General features: G+C 43.1%; 1 protein-coding gene across 13 annotated transcripts in view; it reads left to right on the top strand.

Moving 5' to 3' along the window:
* Positions 1-2,736: 2,736 nt before the first annotated feature.
* Positions 2,737-13,597, top strand: part of PLEKHA1 (pleckstrin homology domain containing A1) — a 53,111-nt gene continuing 42,250 nt past the window's right edge. For 2 of the 13 annotated variants that reach the window (XM_070576572.1, XM_070577007.1), the window contains exon 1: positions 2,747-2,947. The gene's annotated coding sequence lies outside the window, so the exon portion shown is untranslated. Of the gene's footprint in view, positions 3,181-3,448; positions 3,725-7,891; positions 7,954-9,452; positions 10,067-13,597 lie in introns of those variants that run through there. The other 11 variants (XM_070576851.1, XM_070577261.1, XM_070577153.1 and 8 more) reach the window with 10 other exon arrangements.

The raw sequence follows: 13,597 nt of genomic DNA, 5'->3' as shown, positions 1-13,597 counted from the left end.
TTCTCATACTGACTCTGTCCATTAAGGGGGCTCATGGCATTCATCGTTGAACAAATATTTCTGTTCTAGGACCTCAGGTTATAGCGATGAGCAGATAACATCCCTGTGTGTAGGCTACACTCTAGTGCAACAGGCAGAAAATAAACAAGAGAAACAAGTAAAATACGTAATGTATGAGAACGTGATCATCACAAGGAGAAAAAAATAAAGCGGGGACGGGAGACAGGAAATGTCTGCAATGGGGAGGGGAGGTCAAATGTTAGAGAGGTGACAAGTGCTCAGTCACTTTCTGTGTGACTTTAGATCTGTCACATGATTTCTCTATTCTGCCCTACTTTGTGTTGTCAAAGGAGCTAATGTCCATCTGGAGGATTCAGGGCCCAGCCTGTAAGCATGTAGAAGGGGCTCAATAAATAGTTTTGAATGAGATATCAAAGTGCTTTACACATGCAAGGCATGAGGATGATAATGATGACAATGATGTTTTAAAGGTAAATTGCAAAATCTTGAATTCGGCCTCCTCCTCTCCCTTTTCTTCAGATGACAAGCATCCATGGAATATTCCAGCACTCTTCAGTGTCGTCTGTGGGTCTTGAATGTTCTTGGTTTGCTCCAGACTGTAATTTTAACAAGGGAATATTCCACATACTTTTTTTTTTTAAATAACACTGAAAGCACTGTTATGTAATAAACCTCTCTATCCAAAAAAGGCCGGAGGGAAAGCAGAGAGCGGGTGTTAACAGGTTCTGGTTATACTGCAACCTCAAAGTAACACTGGGATTACCTTGCTGTGTGTCTTTGGGCAATTTGAGTCACTTCTCTGGCTTCCCTCATGGTCTGTGAAAGTGGTTCTCAATTTCAAACAACCTTAGGGGCTTCTTAGGCAAAAAAAGCAAAGGAATAATTTAAAACCACTCAGTCAATAATGTCAAAAGGTAATAACAATGAGGAGAAAGAGTCCCTCTGGTTCTGACTGGAGGGTGGGAAATGCTCTCTGCCTCAGTGGTCTGATCTCTGGGTTACGGTTTTCAGGCCAAACACAAGATGCTAAATTTGAATTTGAATTTCAGATAAACAAGGAATCTTTTTTTTTAGTTTAAGTATGCCCCATCTAGAATCTTCTGGGATTCTGGAGCTGAAGACCCCTTCCAGACCGTCTAGCCAGAGAAGGGAAGCTCAAATGTCTAATGGGATCAGGCAGGTGACATCTGGATTTTTATGTGAAATTTCCTTATTTTAAAATGTTAGCCACACATTCAGTTAGAAAAACAAAAACCCACTGTGTAGACCGAAGAAAACAGTGCTCTGGCCCGTTTAAAAACTGTGATAAGGCCAAAACCTTTCAACCATTATACAGGTGAGGAACCGAGGCCTGGAGAAGACAGGTGTCAGGAAGGCTCCACAGCTTCCATTCCTCCAGAGAACACAGAGCAAGCATCTTTGAATGTTGAAGATGAGCAGTCTGAAAGGGCTGGGGCAGGAGCATACCATGCAGTTTGGAAGATGTTTCCACCTCCAACAGCTTATAGGACTCTTGAGAATATTCTGTAAGGCGAGCAGTTGAGTTCACTGAGGGTCAGAAAGGCAAAGTGTCACCCTCTGCCTAAGGTCACACAGGTAAGACTCCACAGGTAAGTCTAGGGCTGTTTTTCACTTCACCTCTGACTCAGATGAGATAATATCTAAACTTCCTTTAGGGTCCTAATAAAGACAAACTCTAAATCTGATTTCCTGCTTCATAAACAGAAACAAGTCAGGAGGCCAGGCTGAGTGGCCAGACTTTTAACCCAGGTCACAAATGAGAAGAGGGTTAAGCAGTCAGGGTTCCGGCTGTGTCACCAGGCTCTTCTCCATTTGCCTTGTGCTTTCTGTCCTCTGAGCCATACAGCTTGTCCTCCCACTGGCCATTCATTTCTCTCGTGTACATCTTCACTTAGGAAGGATGTTCTGAAAGGTGTTGATAAAGATTTTGAAGGGGCAAGGATGTGATCTGACACGGTGCAGACCAAGGAAAGGAAGGAGGACACAAATGGAACAAATATTTATTGAGAGTCTGGTGAAAGGTGTGGCAGATAACTCTTTCCCAGCTCTTTGCATGTCTGAATAATTCTCATTTTTCAGGTTTCAGCTCAAATATCGTTTCCTCAGAAAGCCTTCCTTGACCACCTCTCTAAAGAGCTCCTCTCTCACTATCTCTTTAACTTGCTCAGTTTCTCCGCTGCATTAAACTCTATAATTACCTTGCTTGTTTAGGGACTAGCTCCGCTTACAGATTGCAGGCTCCACGAGGGCAGGACGGTGTCTGTTTTGTTCTCAGAAGTATGCCTACTGCCTATCATGGGACCTGGTGCATAGCAGGTGCTTAATAAATACATTACATATTTACGAATATATATTTATGCTCCATCCTTCCTGAAAGAATTTCCACAATTCCTTCTTTAATGTTCTTTTAGCCTATTAAGCAGGAAGTGGAGTACAGTTCTAGGGAAAGAGAAACGGTGAGGAGCGAAGACTTGGCGCGTAGGGCTGCAAAGCCTTTATCGGCAGCTCACACAGCAGCCTGTGAATTTATGCTTCCTGGACCGATTATGAGACACTTTGCAAACAAATTATCTGCAAACGAATGAAGCCTATTTTTAAAGATTCCAGTGCCTCGAAGCTCTAGGCGATGACATCAGAGAACTCTGAATTCCACCCCACTGCCAAGCCCCGTAGTCCTCGAAAACTACAAATCCCAGGATGCACCGCAGCGCAGGGGCCCAGCGCTCCGCGCGCCGCCCGCTCCGAAGAGCCCAAAGCCACCTCCCCTGGAACCAGGAAGACGCCCGAGACCCGGCCCGCCACGCCGCCGGGAGCCGCGCGGGGCCTCCCGGGACTTGTAGTCTCTGCCAGCTGGGAGTGCCAGCTCCGGAATCTCGGCCGCCGTCTGGGGGCTGAGGCGGCGCGGGTACGCGTGCGCAGTGCGCGGGCCGGCCGTCGTGGGCGCCGCTCCCGCAGCTCGGTGTCTGTGGGAGCCGGCGTTGCGGCGGCGCGGGGTTGTGGGCCGAGGGCCGTGGGCAAGTCTGGCGTGAGGACCGCGGCCGCGCCTGGCCGGGGGGCGGGGCCGGCTTGCGGGAGCGCCGCGCCGGTTGCGGCGAGCTGAGAGGCGGTGCGCGTCTGCCGGGGGGTCGGCGGGCGCTGGTGAGTGCCGGGCGGCGGGCGGCGCGGAGTCGCGGCGGCCCCCGGGGCCCGTGTCCCGGCGAGTCCGCCCGGCGCACCTGGGCGAGGCCGCAGGGCGGCTCACCTGCGCGCGAGCGCGGGCGGCGGGAGGGGGTGGCGCTCTCTCCCCGCGGCTCCTTTATTGTTTTCCTGACCTCAGCCCTCGGCGGCGTCCGGCCGGGCCGGGCCGAGCGGGGCGGGGGGCGGCGGTCGTGGTCGCCGACCTCCGCGGTGGCTCCGCTCAGCGCGCGGGCGCGCCCTGCTCCCTGCCGCCCGCGCTGGCCAGCTGTCCGGGGATTCCCGGCGGGCGGCGCCTGGCGGAGGGGCCCGGCTCCGCGGCTGTGCCCACGGGGGCTCGGCCGCCCCGGGCTGGGTTTTCTGGTGTTTAGGGCGCTTTCACTTTGGGACTCGCCGTGTCAGAAGCCGGCTCCGCCCTGTATCGCCGGATCCTGCAGAGCTCGTGCTTCTCCTTCGCACCTTCATGGTGCCGATGACCAGGGCGAGAGCTGAAAGTGACTTGCCCAAGGTCACGCAGTAGGACCCGGGAGGGAGGCGACCAGAGCCCAGGTCTTTGGGGTCGAGGCCAGCTGCCAGCCGCCCCGCTTTGGGGCCGCCCTGAGTGGTTTGTGGTCTAGTTCAGATGCTTTCTATTGACCCTGCTGGATAGACCGTCCGAGGGGAAAGTGTTGTCATAATGAAAGCGGTCTTGTTATTTCTGCCTCTGGTAGGATTCTCCTCACGCTGTGCTCCAGAGCAGAGCATCCACCATGGGCTGGGCGTGTAAACCGTGAAACCCGATCGCGCTGTTTGGGGGCAGGTCCGAGAGGAGTATTAAGGAATATTCAGCCACATTGTGCTGTTTTCCTTTTCCATTTCACCTTCCAATTCTGTGATACTTGTTTTCTTATTTTACGATCGATCTTTGTCTGTTTTAATAAGATTTTCTTCGCTTTAATGAAGTCATTGCCCTTTGTCAATTAGTTTTTTAGCTAGAAAATCTTATTTCCTGTGTGTTTGATGACTGGAACGAATAGCGCACTATAAAGTTTATACCAATGCCCTTCGTCTTAGAGCTACCGATCAGCCTGCTTTATTTCCCCGCGAGTGCTCAGCTTACGTATTGTCTATGTTAGTTTAATGTCGTTGAAACACTTGAAAGCAGAATTTGGGTAAGCTTTATAGGATTCAGAGAGAAACTTAAAAAAATCATTTTGTCGAACTGTGTTCTTCTTCACCACCTGAAGAACTTGAAGAACTGTTATTTCGAAAATCCTAAGATTCCTTCTGACTGAGATGCCTATTTTCATACTCAAATTTTCATATTAACACATTTGTGGCATACAAAACATTTCCTCAAATAGCGTTTGTTTAAATTTTCCGTATCTTGGCGAAATCTTCCCAAGGGAAATTACATTTTAGAATACTTACATATTTAAACAAGAATATTGAAGGTTAGCAGAATTTGAGTTAATAGTTACTTTATCTCCTGGGGATATAAACCCTCCAGGGTATCCTTCGACAGGTTTTTCTTGGAGTGTTCCTGTGTCAAGGGATATGGCTGTTAATTTGTCCTCTGTGGGCGGCACTGGATAACTTTTGTGACTTTAAAAGCTGTGATTTATATGTATTGAAGCTGCTTCCTATCTCACTTTAGCTTGTTAATTAGTGTTTTTATTGTTACTTTGGGGAGGGGGGGCGTAGCAGGTTTGTATCTTTTATTTTCCAATTTTAGCTTTGTAGCAAAATAGGAAAGAGAGGTGGTGTGTAAATTTGAGTTTGTCATAGACTAGGAGAGACAGTCAAACAGGATAAGTGTACAATTGTTAGGAAACTGCCATGAATTCATAAGCCGGAAGGACCTTTTTAGAAGTGTTTAAGAACATTAAGAATAGCATTGGGTTATTTTCTTTAAAAAGTCGCTGTCGGCAATACTTGTGTGTTGGTTGTTAACATATGAGACGTGATGATATTGAAGACTTCTAGGAAGATACTTGGGAAAGATGGAAAATTTTAGATTTTTATAGGGGCTTTTCTCTCTAAAAACTTTTAATGCAGCCTAAAAAAAAGACTTTTACTTAAGCCTGAAAGTTCTTACAGTCATACTGCAAAACCCACTGTTATTTTGACTGATGATAATTTGTAACCCAGAAAGAAATCTGTGAAGTAATTTATTAGCATAATTGAAGTCAGACTTTGATAATGAAATATTGCTTGATGTTAAATAGTTGTTCTTGTTTAAATAACTCTGTCATTTAAGAATGGGGAAGATAAATAGATTTCTGGATAAAATTTAGTAATTATTCAGATGTGACAATAGTTAGTCACACTCTGCCTTTATTAGATAGAAAATTTCAAGTTCTGTAGCAGTAACTGCCCTCCTGTAAGCTGAGGTAATATGCAAGTATTACTTTTTCACATACTTGAGCATTTTACATTTGATAATATTAAAATTTGGTTGTAGGGGACTGCCCAGTGGTGCAGCGGTTAAGTTCGCACGTTCCGCTTCTCAGCAGCCCGGGGTTCACCGGTTCAGATCCCGGGTGCGGACGTGACACCGCTTGGCACGCCATGCTGTGGTAGGCGTCCCACGTGTAAAGTAGAGGAAGATGGGCATGGATGTTAGCTCAGGGCCAGTCTTCCTCAGCGAAAAGAGGAGGATTGGCAGTAGTTAGCTCAGGGCTAATCTTCCTCAGAACAAACAAACAAACAAAAATTTGGTTTTAAATTCCAAGATGATTCTTCTCTCATTTTAGATCTGCAATGATACAATAAAATGGCTTCAGTAGGAGATAAATATTAATATTTAATTTGAATTCTTCTGACCATTGTAAGTACATAGCATTTGGAAATTTATTGACATGGTATCAGAAAGGAATTCTTAAGGCAGAAACTTTTGGTAGCTGTAGGTGCTTGTCTATAATGCTTAATTATTTTTAGAACATGAAAATATGAGATTTTTTATTTAAAAATAAAAATTCCTGTTGGTACTTGTTGCAGCAGTAGGACTCTGTTATGCTTAATGAGTGACATCAAACCATTTGAACACTAAGTAATATTTTTTCCTAGTAGCTGCTGTGTGATAAAGAATATGTGAATTTATAATTCCTTGAAAATATTTAAGCAAACATATGTTTGCTGTTTATTTTGGTAAGCCTTTTGATTAGTTGAATGCTTTGATTCAGGAAGATGATGTTTGGGGGGCATTTTATATCGTAAGTATTCTTTGAACTGGAATTTCTTTTGAGTGTAAAAATCAGTCATTTAGGATTTTTTTCTTTTGCTGAGGAAGATTGGCCCTGAGCTAACATCTGTTGCTGATCTCCACCTCCCCCTTTATTTCCTCCCCAGAGTCCCAGTACATAGTTGTATATCCTAGTTGTAAGTCCTTCTAGTTCTTCTATGTGGGATGCCACCACAGCATGACTTGACCAGTCTTGTGCAGGTTTGCGCCCAGGATCCAAACCCACGAGCCCTGGCCCTGAAGTGGAACAGATGAACCCAATCACTATGCCACTGGGCAGGCCCCTAGGATTTTTTTTTTTAACATTTAAATAAATCTTTAGAGCCTTAAAAATATTTGTCTTAAATATTTTTTCTTACATGGCACTCTTTTCAGACTGGTCAGTCTGATAGTTTTATTCTTCAAAAAATTGTGATTTTACCCGTATGCAGCCTAGCCTTTTATAGTTTAACCATCTAACTCTGGGTTCTGTAATTCAATTTAACGTCTTCTTGAAGAAAGGACAATCTTAGCACTTAGAATTGGAGGTGATCTCAGAGGACTTCTAATGTAGCATCTTACCCGGTACAGTAAATCCCCCATGGGAATTTCCATGTCAGGTGTTCCCTCTCATTGCTAGGGCACTAATGCTGTTCCATATGTCATCAGCTGATTGTGCAATCTGCGCCTGGTGAAAACAAACATAAAACAGTTATGTTTTTTGCCATTCACTGCTTTCAATTATGCTTTATAGGATCTTCCTCTTCCCCCGCCCCCTCCCTCATGACATCATGGGCAGTGATCACTTTTCTATCATTTACAGCTATTAAAAGCTTCAGTCTAATCTATTCCAGTTTAAACCTTCAATCTCCTATTCAGTGTAAAGCTCCTCTCCTGCCTTACGCCACTGTCAGGCCACTTTTTGCCTGGAGCACATGGAGTGGGGAGGGATTTTGGTATGCTCCCCACACCTCTTTCTCTTCCCTCTTTTGGGATCTATTTGGACAGGGACTAGTCAGAAGAAAAATGGACAAAGACAAGTATTTCTTACCTCCTGCTATCCCAGCCCTCTCTTGATTCTCAGTGAAGCCGTTAATGTCTCCTGATAGGCATCCAGACTGGGATTTTTGGTGAGCTCTTGAGGGAGATTCCCCCGGACAGTTCCTGGATGTGGAATTGGCCGTGGGTAAACCTTTTCCAGCCTACACTCCCACCTCCTTGCTCTGTCCTGTCAGTCCACCGCCTGGTTCCTGTGAGTGTGTGGCAGTGAGGTGGTTTTCTCTCTGCAGCCAGATGTGGTGGTGACAGTAAGACAGCTCAAGTCCAGCTACCTTCTGTAGTTTTCACGTAACCCACTGGAAGCTCACTTCCTTGTGATGCCAGACGGTGGCATGCAGGCTGCTTCAGTCAGTCCCCTTTCTCTGCCCTGCCATTTCTCATCAATTCTGTTTGTCCCGTTGTTCAAATAGGTGCGGTCACTCAGTCTACGCCATAAACAGACATCGAGCTGGAGAATGAGTCTCTCCTTCTTGTAGGTACTTCTCATCTTGGTGAATGATCCTCTTACATGCCCTGCTCCCACCCCTTTTTTGGGTGAATACCCCCTTCCTTTCCCTGTGTTCTCCCTGAAGACTTCTAATTTTTTCCCTCTCTTCTGTCAGCTGCTTGCATAGAGTAGAGTAATAGTAAGGCGTTGGTTAGGGTGCCAGAGCCCTGAGGTGTGTGTGGCGGGGGTGTTGGTGCCAGACTCCACAGGTGTTTCATCCTTGATGTCTGTATATCTTCAGCTTTGTGTTTGTCAACACTTTTGGGGCAACAAAGACTAGTGCCACTCCACATCTATTTAACAAATAATAGTGAAGCTATGTGGTCCTAATGAGATCTCACTGTGTAGAATTTAATTTTTCTTTCCTTTGTCACTCTGATTTTTGTTTTGTTTTTATTTTTTTACTTACTTCCTGGTTCCTCACTGATGAAGTGTTAACTGTGAATATGTTAATTTATGAATGATTGTATGACCTACCCCTTAGAGCATAAGTAAAGCTGAAGGATAAATTCTGTGGCTGTTTTAATAATGTAATTTTATCTGTTCTTGTCTCATACTAGCTTTACTAAAAATATAAATCAAAATAGAAATACAGTATTTGAACCTTTTTCCTTCCATCATCTAAATGAACCAGTCAGTTAAATCTACTAAATGATTTCTTGTCAGAGGAGGAAAAAGCAATTTTCTATCTGGAAACTTAATCGTTAATATTTGATGCAGTAATTATGGGTTCCTTAATGCTTCATTCAACAGTTATTGAGTGCCTTCCATGTGCCAGCCAGGGTTTTAGATATTGGAGAAACAATAGTAAATAGAAAAAAGTCCCTGCTCTTGTGGAGCCTGCACATTTCAGTGTGGGGAACCAGACGAGAAAGGGGCAAATAAATAAATAATATCGTTTGGTAGGAATAAATGCTAGGAGGAGCATAGAGCAGGGAAGGGGGATGGGAAGTGGCAGCACCATTTGGAGCGTTTGCAATTTTGAGTAGGGTGTCAGGGGAAAGCTTCACTGAGAAAGTGACATTTGAGTTAGAAGGTCCTGCGTGGGGAGCTTGTCTGATGTGGTAGGAGTCCAGGGGCCAGATGAGTCAGCAAGGGGGGGTTGGGACGGGATGGGGGAGGTTAGGTGAAGCCTGTATGAAATGGGGTTGCATTAAAAGAGTGGTTCTTAACCTCGGCTGAACATTGCAGGTATCTGGGGAGCTTTACAAATGTATTGCTGCCTAGATCTCATCTCTGGAGTTTCTGATTTAATTGGTCTGGGGTGGGGGGTGGTCCATCCCAGGCATCAGGATATTCAGAAGCTCCCAGGTAGTTCTCATAAGCAACCAGAGGTGACTAGTTTTGAGCAGAGTGACACTGTGTAGTATTGAAGAGCATGGGCTCTAGAGCTAGACTCCTCTGGTTTGAATCCTGGCTTCCGCTACTGGCTAACCATGTGACCTTAGACAAGTTATTTTTAAAATGTTCTGTGCCTTCATTTTCTCATCTGTAAAATTGTTGTTGTAAGAATTAAATAACCTAATATTTAAATGTTTAGAATAGTGTTTGGCAAGAAGTAGTGTGTATTAGTGTTTATTAGATAAACACTTGAATATATATTTTAATAGGATCATTCTGACTGCTGTGTTGAGAATAGAATGAAGGGGGCAAGGGCAGAATCAAGGAAGCCCTTGCAATAAGCCAGCTGAGAGATGACGGTGGCTTGGCCCAGAGTGGCAACAATGCAAGTGGTGAGAAGTGGTGGGATTCTGGATGTGTTTTGAAGATGGAACCAACAGGATTTACATGCATTGGACGTGGAATGAGAGAGAAAGAAGTATGATTCCAAGAGGCTTTGCCTAAATAGCCAGGAGAATGGAGTGGCTGTTTACTGAGATGGGGAAGACAGAGGGGAACAGATTTCTGAGAGGGACTGTCTGGAGCTCAGTTTGTTAAGTATGAGATGTCTGTTAAGTAGATCTGTCAAGTAGGCAGTTCTATACGTGAGTCTGGAGTTCAGCAGAGTGTCCAGGGCTGGAGGTAGCAATTGGAAGTCATCAGCATTTCGATCTATGTGAATGAGTGAGCGCATCAAGAGACTGAGTACATATAGAAGAGAGGTACGTGGACCACCCCCTGGGGACACTCCAACATTCAGAGATCTGGGAGATGAAGTGTTTCTTAGAGTTTCTGATGTCCTCTAGAATGAAAGACAATTGCAATTCTTTCTTTCTTTTATTTATTTATTTATTTATTTATTTATTTTAAGCTTTTATTTTTCCTTCTTCTCCCTAAAGCCCCCTGGTACGTAGTCGTATGTATTTTTAGTTGTGGGTCCTTTTAGTTGTGGCACGTGGGACGCCACCTCAGCGTGGCTTGATGAGCGGTGCTAGGTCCGTGCCCAGGATCCAAACCTGCAAAACTGTGGGCTGCCGAAGCAGAGTGAACGAACTTAACCATTCGGGCATGGGGCCGGCCCCTGATGAATTTTGAGCATGTTGCCTGTAGCAGTAGTTCCTTTATATTGTAGAGTGCTATTCTAGTATATAGGCGTACCACTTTTTATTTATCTAGTCACCTGTTGATGGACATTTGGGTTGTTTCTAGTTCAGGGCTGTTATGAATAAGGCTTCTGTAACTATTTGTAGAATTAGTCTTTGCATGCATATATATTTTCATTTCTCTTGAATAATACCTAGAAATGGAATGGCTGGCTCATAGGGTAAGTGTGTGTTTGGTTTTATGGCCAGAACTTTTCCTGTAGTGGTTGTACCATTTTACATCTCCATCAACAATAAATAACTTGTGGATGCACCACATCTTTGACAACATTTGGTGGTCTCAGTCTGTTTAATTTTAGCCATTCTGGTGAGTGTGTATGGTATCTTTTTTAAAAAATTCAGGATTATTGAGGTAGGATTTACATAGACTAAATTTTACCTGTTTTAGTATACACTTCTATAAGTTTTGGCATATGCGCATAATTGTGTAAGCTCCAGCGCAATCAAGATATACAACAGTTACATCACTGTAGAAATTTCCCTCATGTTCCTTTGTAGTCAGTCGTTTTCCCTATCCCAAGCCCTAGCGCCTCTGACCTGTTTTCTATCACTGTTGTTTATTTTTTTACTTTGCATTGCAGTAAAGTTCCCTCTCTGTGGCGTATGGGCCTGTGAGTTTTGATCAATACATAGTAATGTATCCACCACAATCAAGGTACAGAACAGTTCCGTCACTCTGAAAATTACCCTTTGAAGTCAGCCCCTCCCTCCACCCACTGATCTGTTCTCTGTCCCGGTAGCCTTTTTGGTCTGGCTTCTTTCACTTAGCAAAATACGTTTGAGAAATACGCGTGTTGTGTGTATAACTAGTTTGTTCCTTTATGTTGTTAAGTAGTATTCCATCATATTGGATGCACCACCGTTTATTCATTTGCCAGTTGAAGGGCATTTGAGTTTCTGCTTTTTGCCAACTATCAGTAATGTTGCTTAAAACGTTTACATACAGGTTTTTGTATAAATATAAGCTTTCAATTCACTTGGATAAATACGTAAGAGTGGTATTGCTGGGTCATGAGGGTATGTTTAACTTTACAAGAAACTGCCAGACTGTCTCCCCAAGTTGCTGGGCCATTTTGCGTTCCCACCAGCAGTGTGTGAGACAGTGTCCATTTCTGCCACATCCTTGTCACCATTTGGTATTGTCAGCTTTGCTTGTTTGTTTTTGGTTTAGCCATTCTAGTAGGTATGTAGTGGTATCTCATGGTTTTTATTTGTGATAAATCCCTGAGTAATGATGATGAGTATGTTTTTATTTGCTTATTTACTATTTATCAATTTTTTTTTTACCCCACTATTTGTATATCTTCTTTGTTGACTTGTCTCTTCAGATTTTTTGCACATTTTCCCGTTTGGTTGTTTGTCTTATTGAATTGTAATAATTCCTAGCCTGTTCCTTCATATCAGTTATTTGTTAGATACATGTGTAGTGAATTTTTCTCCCATTCTGTGGCTTGTCTTTTGAAATCTTAATAGTGTCTTTCAGAGAGCAGTTTTTAAGTCCAATATATCAAGTCATATATGATTCAGGCTCTTTGTATCTTATGTAAGAAATCTTTGTCTACCCCCAAGGTCATGAAGACTTTCTCATATATATTTTTTTAGAAGCTTCATTGTTGTAGCTTCTACCTTAGGTCTGTGATCCATTTTGAGTTAATTTTCTTCCACATGGACAGCTAATTGTTCCAGCACCATTTGTTGGACTATCTTTTCTCTGTGGAGTTGCCTTGGCATCTTTGTTGAAAATCACTTGACAATATATGAAGGGATCTTTTTCTGGATGCTTTTCTGTTCTGTTGATTTATTGTATGTATGTTTTCACCAATCCTGTGCGGTCTTTATTGATGTAGCTGTATTGTAAGTCTTGAAGCAAGTGGTGGTAAGTCTTCCTACCCTGTTCTGTGGGAAATAGATTTGGCTGATTTGGCTTTTCTAGGTTATTTGCATTTCAGTATATAATAGAATCACCTTGTCAGTTTTTATAAAATATGCTTTGGAATTTTTATTGGATTGATTGTATCAGTACTTCATTTCTTTCCATGTCTGCATAGCATTCCATTGTATGGATATGGCCCTTTTTGTTTATCCATTCACCTGTCGATGGACTTATGAGCTGTTTCCACTTTTTGACTATTGTGAATAGTGCTAGTATGAACATTCATATGTAAGTGTTTGAGTACCTGTTTTCAATTCTTTTGGGTATATACTTAGGAGTGGAAATGCTGAGTCAGATGATACTTCTGTGCTTAACTCTTGAAGAACTCCCAAACTGTTTTACATAGCTGTGGTACCATTTAACATTGCCACCAGCAGTGTAGGAGGGTTCCAGTTTCTCCACATCTTTGCCAACACTTGTTGTTTTACTCTTTTTTTAATTACGTCCATCCTGGTGAGTGTGAAATGGTATCTCATTGTGGCTTTGATTTACATTTCCTAATGACTGATGATATTGAGCATCTTTTTGTGTTCTGGTTGGCTATTGGTGTTATCTTTGGGAGAAATGTCTTTTCAAGTCCTTTGCCCATTTTTTAATGGGGTTTTTTGTTGTTGAGTTCTAAGAGTTATTTATATATTCTGTGTGGTAGACCCTTAACAGATATATAATTTGCAAATATTTCCTCCCATTCTGTAGGTTGTCTCTCATTTTTTTGTGTCCTTTGATGTGAAAAAGTTTTTAATTTTTATGAAGTCCACTTTATCGTATTTTTTTCTTTTGTTGGTCATGCTTTTGGTGTCATAACTAAGAATTTGTTGCCAAACCCAAGGCCATAAAGATTAACCCCTATGTTTTCTCAAAGTTTTATGCTTTTAGCCCTTAGATTTAGATTGTTAATCCATTTTGAGTTAATTTTTGTATATGGTGTGAGGTAGGGGTCCAGTTTCATTCTTTAGCATGTGGATATCCAGTTGTCCCAGCACCATTTGTTGAAGAGGCTTTGCATGATGGTGGGACCCTTGTTGAAAATCAGTTGGCCATAGATGTATGGGTTTGTCTCTGGGCTCTCAGTTCTGTTCCTTTGGTCTATCCTTATGGCAGTACCACACAAGTTGGTAGTTTTTGCCTGTACTCTGCGTTAGTATAGTATATTAATT

The sequence above is a fragment of the Equus przewalskii genome, chromosome 1 (genome assembly GCF_037783145.1).
Source record: "Equus przewalskii isolate Varuska chromosome 1, EquPr2, whole genome shotgun sequence".
In the NCBI taxonomy this organism is placed as follows: domain Eukaryota; kingdom Metazoa; phylum Chordata; class Mammalia; order Perissodactyla; family Equidae; genus Equus; species Equus przewalskii.
Note: the sequence above shows the minus strand (reverse complement) of the source record. Positions and strands in the feature narration are given on the sequence as shown.